The sequence below is a fragment of the Mesoplodon bidens genome (assembly GCF_964165515.1).
Source record: "Mesoplodon bidens genome assembly, chromosome: 5".
NCBI classification, from domain to species: domain Eukaryota; kingdom Metazoa; phylum Chordata; class Mammalia; order Artiodactyla; family Ziphiidae; genus Mesoplodon; species Mesoplodon bidens.
The window spans coordinates 12,233,044-12,249,373 of NC_138161.1; the positions used below are offsets into that span (position 1 = coordinate 12,233,044).

At 43.4% G+C, this 16,330-nt stretch overlaps 1 protein-coding gene across 1 annotated transcript in view; it reads left to right on the plus strand.

Moving 5' to 3' along the window:
* The first annotated feature begins 943 nt into the window (after positions 1–943).
* The window catches only part of TMEM50B (transmembrane protein 50B), a 35,400-nt gene continuing 20,013 nt past the window's right edge, over positions 944–16,330 (plus strand). Inside the window, exon 1 of the mRNA XM_081235705.1 lies at positions 944–1,080. The gene's annotated coding sequence lies outside the window, so the exon portion shown is untranslated. The remainder of the gene's footprint in view (positions 1,081–16,330) is intronic.

Genomic DNA, 16,330 nt, shown 5'->3' on the forward strand with positions numbered 1-16,330 from the left:
TATAAAAGATAGAAAAATAGTTTCCATGAAAATGAGAACTGAGAGATAGTGGAAAAAATATCAAAAACTAGGAATTGTTCCTCTTACACATATAAGAGCTATAGGAGTAACAGGAGTAGAAGGGGATGGCCTTTTGTGATAACTTGGGACACAAAACCTTTTATTTTATTATACTTCAGGTAAAAGCTTTTTTAGATTTCTATTGATAATAACTGGACTTACACAATGTCTTTCCCCCAAACAACTAAATGACATTTTAGATTCCGTAGGAAATTTAGACAGACGGGGCTTGCAAAGGCTGTTGAAGTTACATTGAAAATTTAAGATGTAGCGTCTTTAAAGAAGACAGTAGGAAGAGACCTGACAATAAGAAAAACAAAAATCTGGTGGATGGCCCGGAAAAGCTTCAGGACAGAATCAGAAGACTAGTTAGTTGTGTTGGTAACCTCGGGTTACAGTACTAGTTGGTAGCCTTGGACAAGTAACTTCACCTTTCTAGGCCTCCATTTCTGAGTGGCGGGGATTAGAAAAGGACATTTTTACAGACCTTCAGTTCCTGAGAACCCTCTTGGAGCACGTGCCCTACACTGGGCAGCTGGTGGTCAACGCCGCTGGGCCTATAAGCAAAGAGAGCCCCTGCCGCTGGGTCTTGGGCTCCCCCTGCACGTGATCTCACGGATGCTGCATTTGAAGTCCCTGAGCAGAAACGCAGCTGTGCTGCCACCCAGAAGGCAACAGGAGTGGCCAGGTCTACGCATCCGCGAATTTAAAGACGCCAAGTCTGGCCGGCAGCTCCCGGAGGTCCGGCCAAACCCGGGAGCCCTCGCTCCGCCCCGTGGCGTCCTCGCCCCGCCCCTAGAGCCCCGCCCCGCCCCGGCCGGCCACTTGCTGCGCGTGGATTGGCTGCTGCTGTGCGCACGGCGCCGCGCCCCGCCCCGCCGGCGCCCTCGCCTTTCGCCCGCGGACTGCTACCGGCTCCCGGGGGCTGAGGTGGAGCCGAGGACCCCGGGTTTGCCGCGGCTTAGCCGCCTCCTCATCTGCGCGCGCGCCTGGGGTCGGCTTGGACGTCGGGGAAGCCGGGTGAGTGCGGGAGGCCGGTTTGAGGCGTGCGAGGGACTGGCGCTAGCCGCCCGCGCGTAGGAAGGCACCCCCGGCTCGTCCGGCCCGGCCTGCGAGGTGCGGCGATGCCTGGCCCGACCTCTCCGGTGAGAGGCGCCGCCGGGCGGAGCGGGTCCGCGGGGCGTCCGGCCGTTCTGCGGGGCGGGGATGCCGCCGCCCCCTCCGCACCAACCCGCGTCCCCTCGGGCGAGCGTGGCTGGCGCTCGGCCGGGGCGGGCCGCACCGCCGCGTTGTCTCGCCGTCGGATTGCTTCCCTGGAAGGTCTGGAAAGGTTTCCGTCTCGAGCCTGTCAGCTTCCCGGGGCGACGGGCGGTGGGGCGACGATGTGCGGCCCGCACGGGGCGTCAGGGGTCCACTCAGGTGCTTCGTCGCCCCTCCCGTTTGCTCTGAACCATGGCTAGGAATGTTTTCAGTGTTCGGCGCTCTTTTCCGAGTCTCTCCGTAGGAGAGTCAGGTACAGAGGTGTGAAATGGAAATGGAAGAGGGTCAGCCTTCTTTCGCGTATTAATCATAAAGTGTTCGTGCCCTTTTAGATAAAGAGCAGCAGAGAGTTGCCCATGTAGCAAAGGTAGTTGTGCTGGGGAAGACCATTTTGGTTTTTAACCAATAAATCGGCTTACGAGTTAATCAATGGAAGGTGCTTAATTTGAAAGGTAAATATATGACCTTTTAAAGCCCACGTGCTTAATTTGAAAGGTAAATAAAATATGTGACCTTTTAAAGCCCAAGAAGTGCTGAGATCGACTGTGCTCGCTCCCTCCCCGCTGCTGGCGCCGTGTGTGTGTGTGTGTGTGTGTGTGTGTGTGTGTGTGTGTGTGTGTGTGTGTGTGTGTGTGTGTGTGTGTGTGTGTGTGTGTGTGTGTGTGTGTGTGTGTGTGTGTGTGTGTGTGTGTGTGTGTGTGTTTTGGGGAAGGATTCAAGCCTCCGATGGGAGTGAATGTGTAATCAGCGTTATGCCTCTCCAAGACATTGATTTCTCTTCGGAGTGTCCCACCTCTTCTCTCAAACTCTTCACCTACCTGCGCTATAAATCCCTTTCCTTAACAATTCCCAAGCCTCTTACTCCCAGGATTGTTACACTTCTTTTCCATCATCTTCAGACAAACATAGTTTTCAGACGTAGAACAAACGTTATACATTTTTTTTTTTTTTTTACCGATAATAGTGTTGCAAGCCTCTTCGTCCTTAAAATGAACATCAAAAGTTATCTTGAATATCGACCCGACAGGAAAAGCTGGGTTAATGAGAGCACGGAGAGGATGCAGTGTTCCTCTTCCGGAGACACGCCTTCCCCTCCCCCATCCTCCTCGGCCCATTAGGATTAAGGCAGCCTCAACTGGCTGGTCATTTCTGAATTCACTTCTGGAGTCCGAGGTAAAGAATTTATCTTATTAGTTTATCCTTATCTGCTCTTTTTAAATGATTACGGTAATATATCCAGGTTGTAAACTTTTTTTGTAATGTTACAGAATACTATCAAGTAAAAATTGAAACAGCACAGAAGTATATCAAGTGAAAAGTTAGAATTCCTTGTTTCTTTACTTTGCATCCTGAATTCCAGTCCCTAGGGGATAGTACCATGATACTCTTGGGCAACTGACTACATATAAGGACACGTCTCCATATCAGTGTGCACCTACCTCATTTTAAAAGTGCTGTACAGTATGCAGCTGTTTAGATGTACTCTAATATATTTTATCGGTCCCTTAATGATGGACGTTTGGTTGTTTCTGGGTTTTAGCCATTAAAAGACTTACTGCATGAAAATCTTTTGGGCATTGTTGGATAAGTTTCAGGTAGTGCTCTTTTTACCAGGAATCTTTTTTTGTAACTTGAAGGATTTTATAATTTAAAAGCAGTAGTTAATTTGCTTGATTTAAATGCATTTCTTAGAATCTGTGTGTCTTTTTTTTTTTTTTTTTTTTTTTTTGCGTTACATGGGCCTCTCACTGTTGTGGCCTCTCCCGTTGCGGAGTACAGGCTCCGGACGCACAGGCTCAACAGCCATGGCTCACGGGCCCAGCTGCTCCGCGGCATGTGGGATCTTCCCAGACCGGGGCACGAACCCATGTCCCCTGCATCGGCAGGCGGACTCTCAACCACTGCGCCACCAGGGAAGCCCTGTGTGTCTTTTTATATTTAGAGACTGGATCCAAAAAATTTTGAGGACCAGGTTAAATAATGGTTAATTTATTAACCTTGTTACCACTTAATGGTGTTGACTTTAAGGTTATGTTGACTCATTTGATTGGCTTGGCAGGAATGAATAGAGAAGGCCTTCAGGAAGAGAAAATTTGAACAGAGGCTGTGTAATACCCTCCTGTGGTAATCCCCCAACAGTAACAGAAGTTCTTGTTGTCTTTTTAAATGTTTCTTTTGTTGCAAAATGTATCTCAGGTACCAAAAAAACGTGTACAGAATATATATAAATATATAATTTAAATAATACTATTGCAATGATCAACATTGTATCTACAACCAAATTAAGAAATGAAACATTTACATCTTTCTTCCAGAGGTGGCCTCTACCCTGATATTTTAAATTAATCTTTTTCTTGCTTTCATTTTGTTTTTTGGCCATGCCGCGCGGCTTGTGGAACTTTAGCTCCCCGATCAGGGTTCGAACCCGGGCCCTTGTTACTGAAAGCGCCGAGTCCCAACCACTGGACCGCCAGGGAATTCCAGTCTTTCCCTTGCTTTCTAAAATAAGCTTTACAGGGCTTCCATGCTGGCGCAGTGGTTAAGAATCTGCCTGCCAGTGCAGGGGACTCGGGTTCGAGCCCTGGTCCAGGAAGATCCCATATGTCGCGGAGCAGCTAAGCCCGTGCACCACAATTACTGAGCCTGCGCTCTAGAGCCCGTGAGCCACAACTACTGAGCCTGTACTCTAGAGCCTGCGAGCCACGACTACTGAAGCCCGCGCGCCTAGAGCCTGTGCTCCGCAACAAGAGAAGCCACCGCAGTGAGAAGCCCACGCACCACAACGAAGAGTAGCCCCTGCTCGCTGCAACTAGAGAAAGCCCGAGAGCAACAATAAAGACCCAACGCAGCGAAAGATAAAATAAATAAATTTAAAATAAGCTTTACACATAAATACATAAGTATACACATGTACATATATGCACACGTATATAAATATTTACACATAAACAGTATATTTAGTTTTGAGTGAAGTGTTAAAAACAAAATTCTCATACACATAGCATGCTTCAAAGTTTTATTTTATAGTTATTGAGAGTGCCACAAAGAACTGTTTTTTTTTGTTGTTGTTGTTTGGCTGCGCTGGATCTTCATTGCAGTGCACGGGGCTCTTTGTTTAGGGCTTCTCACTAGTTGCCGCGCGCAGGCTTAGTTGCCCTGCAGCATGTGGGATCTTAGTTCCCCAGCCAGGATCGAACCTGAGTCCCCTGCATTGGAAGGTGGGTTCTTAACCACTAGACCACCAGGGAAGTCCCACAAAGAACTGGTTTTAAGAGGATTTAAGAAATAGATATCTGTGTAGTCCATAGGGAAAGGAATGTCTCAATAAAATTGCTGAGTTAGATATAATTGGTTAATGTTCCAGAGGGCAACAAAATCATAATACCTTGTGATTAGTCATTTCTACCAGACTATAAAATCATAACACCTTATTGATTTCTGCAGTTAAACTGAAAGCTTACAGGACTATAAACTGTGTCTTTATTAACAGTGGATTGTTCATTAAATAAACTGTGATAACAAAGTTATTTTCCTTAGAGCACAGATGAGGTCCAAACAGGCTTATTAGAAAATGCTAGCGCTTTCTCAATTTGAGATTAAAAATTTGTTCCATAATTGTAAGCACAAACCTGACTGTGTAAGGAAAGGACAATATTGTCACTTTTAGATGAAAGCTTCCAGGAAAGATGAGCAGGACGGAATGGCTTCAGCTTCCCTGACTGTTTCTCTGACAGGGGCCCTTTCTGAGGACGTCAGTGGGCAGTGTTATGAGGGAGTCTTGGGATACGGTGTTCACTCCAGTCAGGGCATCAGAGGGCTCTAGTGTGGACCAAAGACTGGAAAGATGGCAGAAATACAGTCTGAGGGAGTGGGCTGCTCACCGTGGCCTGCATGCAGTTATCAGTGTAGGTCAAAGTAGAACCTTCTGTGAGGTAAGTGAATGTCCTTTGCTGATGCAGGCTGCAGGGTTCAGAAGGAAAGCAGGAACTGCATCAGCACATGATCAAGATCAAGCCAAGCACAGCTGAGTACAGATAGGAATCTGGGTCAGGTTCATGGGACATTCAGTCCTCAGGTTAAAAAGCTGGATAGGGACTTCCCTGGTGGTCCAGTGGTTAAGACTCTGCGCTTCCCAGCCTAAATGTCCATCGACAGATGAATAAATAAAGAAGATGTGGCACATATATACAATGGCATACTATTCAACCATAAAAAGAAACGAAATTGAGTTATTTGTAGTGAGGTGGATGGACCTAGAGTCTGTCATACAGAGTGAGGTAAGTCAGAAAGAGAAAAACAAATACCGTATGCTAACACATATATATGGAATCTAAAAAAAAAAAAAATGGTACTGATGAACCTAGTGGCAGGGCAGGAATAAAGACTTAGACATAGAGAATGGACTTGAGGACACGGAGGTGGGGTGGCGGGAGAGTAGCATGGACTAACACATACACTACCAAATGTAAAATAGCTAGTGGGAAGCAGCCGCGTAGCACAGGGAGATCAGCTCAGTGCTTTGCGACGACCTAGAGGGGTGAGATGGGAGGGAGGGAGGGTGTGAGGGAGGCTCAAGAGGGAGGGATATGGGGATATATGTATGCATATGGCTGATTCACTTTGCTGTACAACAGAAACTAACACGGTATTGTGAAGCAATTATACTACAATAAAGATGTATTAAAAAAAAAAAGACTCTGCACTTCCACTGCAGGGGCCACGGGTTTGATCCCTGGTTGGGGAACTAAGATCCTGCATGCCATAAATAAATAAAAACTAAAAAAAAAAAATTAAAAAAAAAAGCTGGCATAGTACCTGGTTACACTGCTTCAGTCTAGCCTGGTTGTCCTCCTCGTCTGGGGCATAGCTGGATTCTCTTTAGCTCTCCTGTGTGGGGATCGTTCCTGTATTCTCTTTCATTGATTTACTCTCTCCGGTGGCACTCAAACTTCAATAGCTTCTTGACAAGAAGAGTTATGTTTTCTTGGAGACGTTGCCTGTCTGAATATGTTTTGATTCTATCCTCATACTTGACTGATATTTTGGCTGGTAATAGAATTTTAGTTGGAAGTAATTTTCTCTCAGAATTTTGAAGTAATTGGTCCATTGTCATCTTGCTTCTCGTGTTGCTGCTAATTCCAAAGTATTATGATTCCTGATTCTTTGTATTTGACCTGTTTTTTTAAAATTAATTTTTATTGAAGTATAATTGCTTTACAATGTTGTGTTAGTTTCTGCTATTTGTTTTGTTTTGTTTTTAATTTCTGCAGACTAATTTCTGCTTTGACTCCAGTGGTTTGAAATTTAAAATGGCCTGTCTTAGCATGGGTCTATTTTCATCCATTAGGTTGAGTATCTGATGGGCCCTTTAAATCTGGAAATATAGTACTTTCTATTCTGGAGAGATTTTCCTGAATATTTTGTTATTTTTCTCGCTTGTATTCTCTATAGTGTCTCCTGAAACACCTCTTATTTAGATGTGAACCTTTTAAAGGTCTTCTAATTTTCTTACCTGTTTTCTTCTGTTTTCCACCTACTTAATGCTAGATTTTGGGGGGCTGGGGGTTGGGGGCACCACGCGGCTAGTGAGATCTTAGTTCCCCTACCAGGGATCAAACGCACGCCCTCGGCAATAAAGGAGCGGAGTCTTAACCACTGGACCACCAGGGCATTCGCACTGCTAGATTTTCTTAACTTTTATTTCTCAACCTTTGTATTTGGATTAAAAAAAAATCCACGGTTATGTTTTTATTTTTCAAAGCTATTTTTTAGTCTCTGAATGTTTCTTATGATAGCATCCTATTCTTGCTTTACAATGCACTATGTTCTCTTATCTCTGAGGTTATAGTGATTTCGTTTTGAGTTTTCTTTCTCTGCATAGCTTTCCAGATTCTTATCTGGAAGGAGCGGATCTGGCTGCTAGTCTTCTGCACCAGAACAGAGGAACAGAAGTCCCTTCTGTCCAGTTTTCAGTACGACACCTGCATCTTCTGTTGTGCCTGGTATCCCCCAGTCCAGAACACAAGACGTAGCGGGGGAAAAGCCTCATATTTTTGCCAGGATATGGAAGAAGCAGTTGCCAGTACCATGATGAGAAAAGGGACAGGTTCTGGGATCTGACTTTTCTTCCTGCTTCCTCCCAAGTTGTCACTGTGTTGGTTCTCAGCTTCCCCCGCTACTGGCTTGGAAATTCGGCTTTCTTGGGTGTGCTAAGTCAGTTACCATGTCCATCTGCTTTCCAGCTTTCAGAATTTTATTGTTGTTGTTTCATCTTCTGTTCTCCCTATCGTTGGGAGTTTATGACTTTTTAAAAACTCCTTTTATTGATTGCAGTTTTCGTGAAGTTTCAAGAGGGAGCAGAATGAGGTGCTATGTACATCTGCCATCATCACCCAGAGGCAGTAATCATTTTTCTCTTCCAAATAGTAATGGCAGTAGTGCCAGGAGCACAAAAGCAGTCGTATGTATGTGAACCATCTTCTTGGTAGGTAGTGGTTGATAGCATTGAGTGATCACATGTGCTGGACACTGCTTTTCTTATTAATTCTCACTTACTGAGGGATGTACTGTCATATGCCCAGTTTACACCTCAGAGGACCATAGCCCAAGGACATTTAAAGCTTGAACAGTGCCTGTCACACAGCGACTATTCCATTAAAAGTGGAATGGATAGGGCTTCCCTGGTGGCGCAGTGGTTGAGAGTCCACCTGCCGATGCAGGGGACATGGGTTCGTGCCCCGGTCCAGGAAGATCCCACATGCCGCGGAGCGGCTGGGCCCGTGAGCCATGGCCGCTGAGCCTGTGTGTCCGGAGCCTGTGCTCCGCAGCGGGAGAGGCCACAACAGTGAGAGGCCCGCGTACCGCAAAAAAAAAAAAAAAAGGAATGGATAAATGAACCTGGCCAAGTAGGCACAGCGGGGAAGAGGCTGCAGGTAGGTGAGGGCCCAGGCCAGTGCTAACTCCAAAGCCTACACTATTAGCTGCCTGCATGGTGGCTAATGCTGGAGGAGGATAATTGGTACTTCAAGGCATCCACTTCCTTTGAGCCCCTTAGAAATGTTCTTATTCTAGGCCTTTGCCATCGCAGTACTGCTTGCCAGGTGGGTTCCCTTTCACCTGTGTGGTTCAAAGCTGTGACCCTGGAGCCAGTGTCTCTGAACTGGGAGTACGGCATTTTCTGAGCAATCCGAGGATGCAAAGATGCCTAAGCATGGCTTCTGCTGGGAAACCTAGGTAAAGATGGCCTCAGAGAGCGAGTGAAGTTTTGCCATGGCTGGATCAGCTCTGGGATTGTGTAGCAGTCATCTTTTTTAGGTGGCAACTCATGATAGTATGGCTTTCTATGTTTTCAACTTTTTATTATAAAAATTTTTTAAACATACAGAAAATTGAACAGTACATTCAACATTTTAACATTTTGCCATATTTGCTTTATTTTTTTCTTTGCTTAACCATTTGATCATATGTTGCTGGCATTGACACCTCACCCCTAAATATGTAAGAATGCATCTCCTAACAAGGTCATTCTCTTTACGTAACCACAATACTATCATTATCACATCTGGGAAAATAATTCTATAATATTCTCTGTCTGACCTGTATTCAGATTTCCCCAGTTGGCCAGACTGCCTTAAAAAAATTTTTTTTTGGAAACCAGGATCAATAAAGGTTTACACATTTCACTTAGTTTGTTAATTGTATGTTTTGACGTAGGTGAAATTACTGATGAAATCTTTTGAACTTTCTAGTTCATATCGCTCTTGGAGACTGCTTCATTATTAGAAGGATCATGGTTCTCAGAATCTTAGCAATGGAAGGGATCCTTGATGTAATCTGGTTCAATTACTTCCAAACTTGGCTGATGTGTGTCCTGAAGGTTGAATTGGGAGTTTGTAGACAGAGAGATGAAAGGGGCATTCCAAGGAGATAGATAGACATATAGAAATAGATATAGAAATATATAAATAAATACATTAAAAATCTTTAGCAGTTTTCCTAACAGTAGGTATTCAATAAGTACTGGCTACCTTTTCCCTTTTATTTCTTTGTGGCTGGAGTAAAGAGGGCATCAAGATAGTAGGAGATAAGAAAGCTATAATAGGGGAGACTGTAAGTACCCTGTATCTTTTGGACTTTATCTCAGGCTGTTGGAAGTTTTTCATGATCTGGTCTGAGTTTTAGAAAATTCTGGCAGAATCTGGACTTGAGGAAGCAGGGAGAATGGTTTTAAGAAATAATATGTTTTAGGGACTTGCCTGGTGGTCCAGTGGTTAAGACTCTGCACTTCCACTGCAGGGGGCATGGGTTCGATCCCTGGTCGGGGAAGTTCCGCATGCCATGCGGTGCGGCCAAAAAAAAGAAATAATATATTTTAATATATTGTCCTGGCAAGATTTATTTCCCTCATTGAAATGATGCTTCTTTTTACCAGCGTCTACAGATTATCAGTTTAAATAAACCTAGGTATAGAGAAGTAGACTTTTTTCTTCTTTTTTTTTGTGACAGGATAATGAGACAGGTATTGCATTTCAATTTTTTTTTTTTTGCGGTATGTGGGCCTCTCACTGCTGTGGCCTCTCCCGCCGTGGAGCACAGGCTCCGGATGCGCAGGCCCAGTGGCCACGGCCCACGGGCCCAGCCACTCCGCGGCACGCGGGATCCTCCCGGACCGGGGCACGAACCCGTGTCCCCTGCATTGGCAGGCGGACTCCCAACCACTGAGCCACCAGGGAAGCCCGCATTCCAAAATTTGAAAGACAAAATAGTTAGAGTCAATCATTCAACAAGTATTTGAGTGCCTACTATATGCCAGGCCACTGTGCTAGGCTCTGGGAGAACTACAGTGAGCGAGAATGGACATGGAATGTCCGTCGTGGATTTTACTCTCTTCAGGGGAAGGTATATATTAATCAAATAACAAGATTAATAATGAAGTACTAAGGGGATTAGATCTGGCCGTGGAGTCAGGAGGTCATGGAAGTCGTATCTTTTAAAATTTTATTTATTTATGTTTTTGGTGGCCGTGCCATGAGGCATGAGGAATGTGGGATCTTAGTTCCCCTTCCAGGGGTCGAACCTATGCCCCCTGAAGTAGAAGCACGGAGTCTTAACCACTAGACTGCCAGGGAGGTCCCCTTATCATCCTTCACTTGGATTATTTCAACAACCTGCACCACAACTACTGAGCCTATGCTCTAGAGCCCGTGAGCCGCAACTGCTGAGCCCTTGTGCCACAACTACTGAAGCCCACACGCCTAGAGCCCACGCTCACAATAAGAGAAGCCACCGCAATGTGAAACCCGCGCACCGCAAGGAAGAGTAGCCCCCGCTCGCCATAACTAGAGAAAGCCCGTGCGCAGCAACGAAGACCCAATGCAGCCCAAATAAATAAATAAATAAATAAATAGATAGATAGATGATAGATAGATAGATAGATAGATAGGAAAAAAAAACCCTGTGCTCCCTTTTACTTTGGTTTTTAGATTTAAATCTTTTATGAAAATTGGTAGTACTTACTAAATTTTATTCTTGTTATAGATGATTTACAAGTGAGAAGGCAAATAAGCATCCCGAGATTAAGTATGTAAAATGTCTTTCCAAAAATGCTTAGCTCTCTGAATAATCATACTGTTGGATTTTAAGGCCTATAAAATATTCACACTGTGACTACCTAGACACCAGGCTTATAGCAACCTAAGAAGAAAAACTATTCTCCAGACTGCTTCGTCAAGATGTGAATCAACAGTAATCACCACTGTCATTGTAGACCTCATTGGACTGCTTTCTTCTGTTTCCAGGTGATCACAGTATTCCTCTAAACTGGGGCTCTTTCTCTTCCATCTCGTTCTTCTTGCTTTCTTCACCACAGGCAGTAGAATAGTAACTTTCTCCTCACGAAATGGACATGAGAGAAATGCTGTGAAACTGTCTGGCAGCAGGACAGTGTATTGGCCATGAGCACAGGTTTGGAATCAGATGTGAACTTCGGTGGAATCCTGGCTTTCCTTCTTGCTAGCTGTGTGACCTTGGGCCAGTTACTCTGTAAACCTTTTCAGTACTACGAGATAATACTAGTAACTGCCTTAGAGTATTTGTGAGGATTCCATGGAATAGTCTATGAACAGAGTGTTCCTGAGGATGGCGTAGAGTTGCCTGTACCCTGTAAGCACCCTATAACTAAGAGCCAGTAGTAATAGTACTAGTAGTAGTAGTCATACTAGTGGTAGTAGTAGTAGGGAAGGTGTCGATTTTATTTTTGTTTTGTTTAATGTGAGTCAGCTGTTGTGCTCTGGCTATGTAGACCTAATATCTTGCACGATATTTAAATTTAATTTCCTGATTTTTGGGGTAACTTATTTATTTATTTATTGGCTGCAGCATGTGGTATGCAGGATCTTAGTTCCCCGATCAGGGATCGAACCCGTGCTCCCTGCAGTGGAAGCTTGGGAGTCCTAACCACTGGCCTGCCAGGGAATTCCCCCAGATTTTTTTTTTTTTTTTTTTTTTGCGGTACACGGGCCTCTCACTGTTGTGGCCTCTCCCGTTGCGGAGCACAGGCTCCGGATGCGCAGGCTCAGCGGCCATGGCTTACGGGCCCAGCCGCTCCGCGGCATGTGGGATCTTCCCGGACCGGGGCACGAACCCGCGTCCCCTGCATCGGCAGGCGGACTCTCAACCACTGCGCCACCAGGGAAGCCCCCCCACCAGATTTTTTAATGATACAAATTGTAATTTAATTTTAAAAGGTGTTAACTGATTTCTCTGCCAGTTTGTAAATCTCCTGATGATGAGGGCCAAGTTTTATTCATCTTTATTTTCCCCACAGTGCCTTGCTTGTAGGACATGTTCTGTAAATATTTCATTCATGATCTAGAAGAGTTTTGTGCTGATTAAATACCATTGTATATGTAAGTCTGCTGTAATGCCTGGCAGACAGTAATGCAAGGAAGGAAGAGAGTGAGTCAGAGATGAACACTGAATCAGTCCTCAGCCCTCTTCCATATTTTCTCCTTGAGATACCCTAGCTGCCCCTGTGACTTCAGTTACCACTTAATTACTGTCAGCCTGTAATCTGTATTTCTGCTTTAAACCACTCTTTCAGTGGATTCTGTACGTCTGTCTTACATACATTTCCACCTGGATGTCCTTCAGTCATATCAGACACATGATGCTCAAACTCTCCTCTCCCTTTCTCCCTTCCCTGTTTTGGTTAATGGTGTCTTTCCAGCCGTTGGGTACCCAAGCAGTCATTCTTAGCTCTTCCTTGCTTGTTGATAATACCACATCAATCGTTCTCAAATAAAAACCTTTTCTTTAGCCTGTATGAGTATGGCCTCAGTTTCCATCCTTATTCTCTTCCTGTCTAGAGGGTGTCTTTAACATTTTCCTTCAGTCCCTCCTCCATACTGCTGCTACCAGAATAGTCTTTCTAAATCCCAGAGCTGATTTCGTCACTTCCTGCTTACAAGCCTCTGGTAGTTTCCTAGTGCTTAGAGCAGGGGCCTGCAGACTATGAGCTGTGGGTCAAGTCTGGTGGTCTGCTGCCTGTTTTGTAAATTTAGGTTTTATTGGAAAACAGCCATGCTCATTTGGTCACATATTGTTTATGGCTGCTTTTATGCTATAACAGCAGAGTTGAGTGGTCGTGACAGAGATTGTTTGGCCTGCAAAACTAAAAATGTACACTATCTGGTTCTTTCCAGAAGTTTGCTAATCCCTTGGCTTAGAGAATAGAGGTCAGATTTGTGTAGGCTGAAAAATCCTTGATGATCTTGTCCCAAACATGTTAATCACATCACTTTGAAATACCTTAAACTCTACCCTGTTCTCTTGTGGCCTTACATAATTTTGCATATTTTATTCCTCCTTTTTCATCTGTCAAACTCCTCTTCTTGCTTCAAAACCCAACCAAGTTTATTCTTCCTTTATCAAACTTTCCTCAACTCTTCCCGGGAAGTAGTGTCCTATAACACTCTTTTCATATTTGTGTTATAGCCCTTTTGTGTATGTATAGTGGAGCACATTTTATAATGCAGTTATTTATTCTCCTGACAATGTCCCTAACTAGACTGTTCTCTACATTGATTGTCTTAATCATTTTTGTATACACAGCGCCTAACATTTGTAGCATTTAACAACTAGTGAAGAGCTGCATGAACAAACAGATGGTAACATGAAAGTTTGGTCAAAGGAAAAAATTTTGAAATTGGTATATTATTTGGACTTTGATGCATATGGAAATCACTCAGACCATGTTTATATGTTAAAGTGTGTAGTTGTTTTCTCCTCTTGCTTTTTGCAGGTATCCAATTTGGTTTCCTAAACTGAGTATTTGAAATTTTCACAGTTGAATCACTTAAAATGCTCTCTAAAAAGGACTCATTTCCTTTTAAAAAGAGTTGCCTCTCTAGTAATAGGAATAATTGCTATCTAATGTATTATAAGACTTGTGGGTCCATTAGTTCAGTTCAGTCATCTTGTTTTTTTAAAAATTGGTACCTGGGTCAGTTTTGCGGGAGACCATACCAGTAATTTCCTTGACCTCAAAAAAGTTTAAGTTTGTTTAAAACAGTTACAGACATAGTACATTATATAAGAGGTTTCTCAACAGGCAAGAATCAACAATTCTTTGTGTTAATTACAATAACTTTTAAAATCACTTCGCATTAAAAAAATGTAATCATGCTCAGTGCAGCAAACTTTGAAAATAGAAAGCAAAACAAACACACCATCCTGTGACCCATATATAAAATAATATTATGAAAGTACTGGTGTTCTTATTTTTATGCATGTGTGTGTGTGTGTGTGTGTGTGTATATATATATATATATATATACTATTAATTCTTTTTTCTAAAAAGGAAATAATGCATAGATACATTTTTAAAATTTATTTATTTTATTTATTTACTTTTGTCTGTGTTGGGTCTTCGTTGCTGCGCGCGGGCTTTCTCTGGTTGTGGAGAGCAGGGGCTACTCTTCGTTGTGGTGCACAGGCTTCTCATTGCGGTGGCTTCTCTTGTTGCGGAGCACGGGCTCTAGGCGCGCGGGCTTCAGTAGTTGTGGCACGCAGGCTCAGCAGTTGGGGCTCGCAGGCTCTAGAGCACAGGCTCAGTAGTTGTGGCGCACGGGCTTAGTTGCTCTGCAGCATGTGGGATCTTCCCGGACCAGGGCTCGAACTCGTGTCCCCTGCATTGGCAGGCAGATTCTTAACCACTACGCCACCAGGGAAGCCCTAGATACAGTTTTAATAACCTGTTTTTTTTACTTGGTATTAGTCATTACCATTTACTCATGCCATTAAATGTTTTTCAAAAATAGATTTTCAAAAAAAATTTTTTTGTGGCTGTGCCCCGTGGCATGTGGGATCTTAGTTCCTTGACCCGGGATTGAACCCTCACCCCCTGCATTGGAAGCATGGAGTCTTAACCACTGGACCACCAGGGAAGTCCCTCAAAAATAGATTTTTAAATGTCTGCATTAAGTAAACTATTTTACTTAAACATTTATTCTATTATTGAACATTTAGATTTCCTCTAAGTAGTCTTTGCCTTCATTAAGTCTCCAAAGGCCTATTATCTTAAGTTAAATATTGTATACTTATCTCCACTTTAAGCCAGGGGATCCGTGTTAGTATTGTCGATTGCTGTTATTAAATCAAGACTGTCATGATAAAATGTGCTTATTTTTGGTAAATATCAATAAGAAAACCCATATGAAAGTCAGTCTTCTCAGTTCAGAGTGTTAGTTCTTAATATACTAGCCCTCTCCTAAATGTTTACCACAGTGGCCATCTTGGTGCCTTTGCTCCTTTTATCCTAACGTTCTTCACTCGGTTTCCCGTTGCACTTGGTGAAACCCCAAATCCATCATGAAGTCCACATTAATCTGAAAGGTGATCTGGTGCTTACCTGTCTCTCTCCATATTTATTCCAAGCCACTTCCTCCCCTAACTTACTATATTCTTATGCTCTTTGGTACCAGCTAATTCTTCCTGGCTAGTATCAAAGGGACTTAGTGGCTTTTGTATGTAATTTTCCCTCTCTCTGCTCTGCCTTTTTTGCTTCTCCTTAATCTAATTAACTTTACTCACCTTTTAAATTTCAGTGTGTTTTAAAATTTTAGCACATGTTGCCTCTTGAGCGAGGCATTCCCTGACCATTCTAAAATAGGTCTCCCTTATTTTGTATCAGGATCATGTGCATTTCCTTCATAGTAACTGTTTGTCTCATTTTGATGTTTCTCTGCCCCACCCAAACCCCTGACCCTGCAATTTAAGCTCCAGGAGGGAGAAGACCATGACATTTCAGAAATTAGTGTGTGGAAATAGCTCTCTGTATCCTTGGGTTACACATCCACGGATTCAACCAACCAGGGATCAAAAATACTCAGGAAAAAAAAATTCCAGAATGTTCCAAAAAGCAAAACTTGAATTTGCTGAGTGCTGGCAGCTATTTACAGGGCATTTACATTGTATTTATAACTACTTACATAGTATTTACATTGTATTAAGTATTATAAGTAATCTGGAGATGATATTAAAGTACATAAAGGCGTTTATATGCAAATAGTATGCCATTTTATATAAGGGACTTAAGCATCCACAGATTTTGGTATTCGAGGGGGGTCCTGGAACCAATCCCCTGTACATACTGAGGGACGACTGTATGTTTTCTTCTTATAGAACTATTTATAAATAGGTTGATATATGCAAAATGAATTTTATAATAGGAAACATGACTTTTGTTTTTATAATGTCACTTTTTAAAAAAAATAAATTTATTTATTTATCTTTGGCTGCATTGGGTCTTCGTTGCTGCTCACGGGCTTTCTCTAGTTGTGGCGAGCAGGGGGCTACTCTTCGTTGCAGTGCGTGGACTTCTCACTGCGGTGGCTTCTCTTTGTTTCGGTGCACGGGCTCTAGGCGCGCAGGCTTCGGTAGTTGTGGCTCGTGGGCTCTAGAATGTAGTAGGCTTAGTAGTTGTAGTGCACGGGCTTAGTTGTTCCGCGGT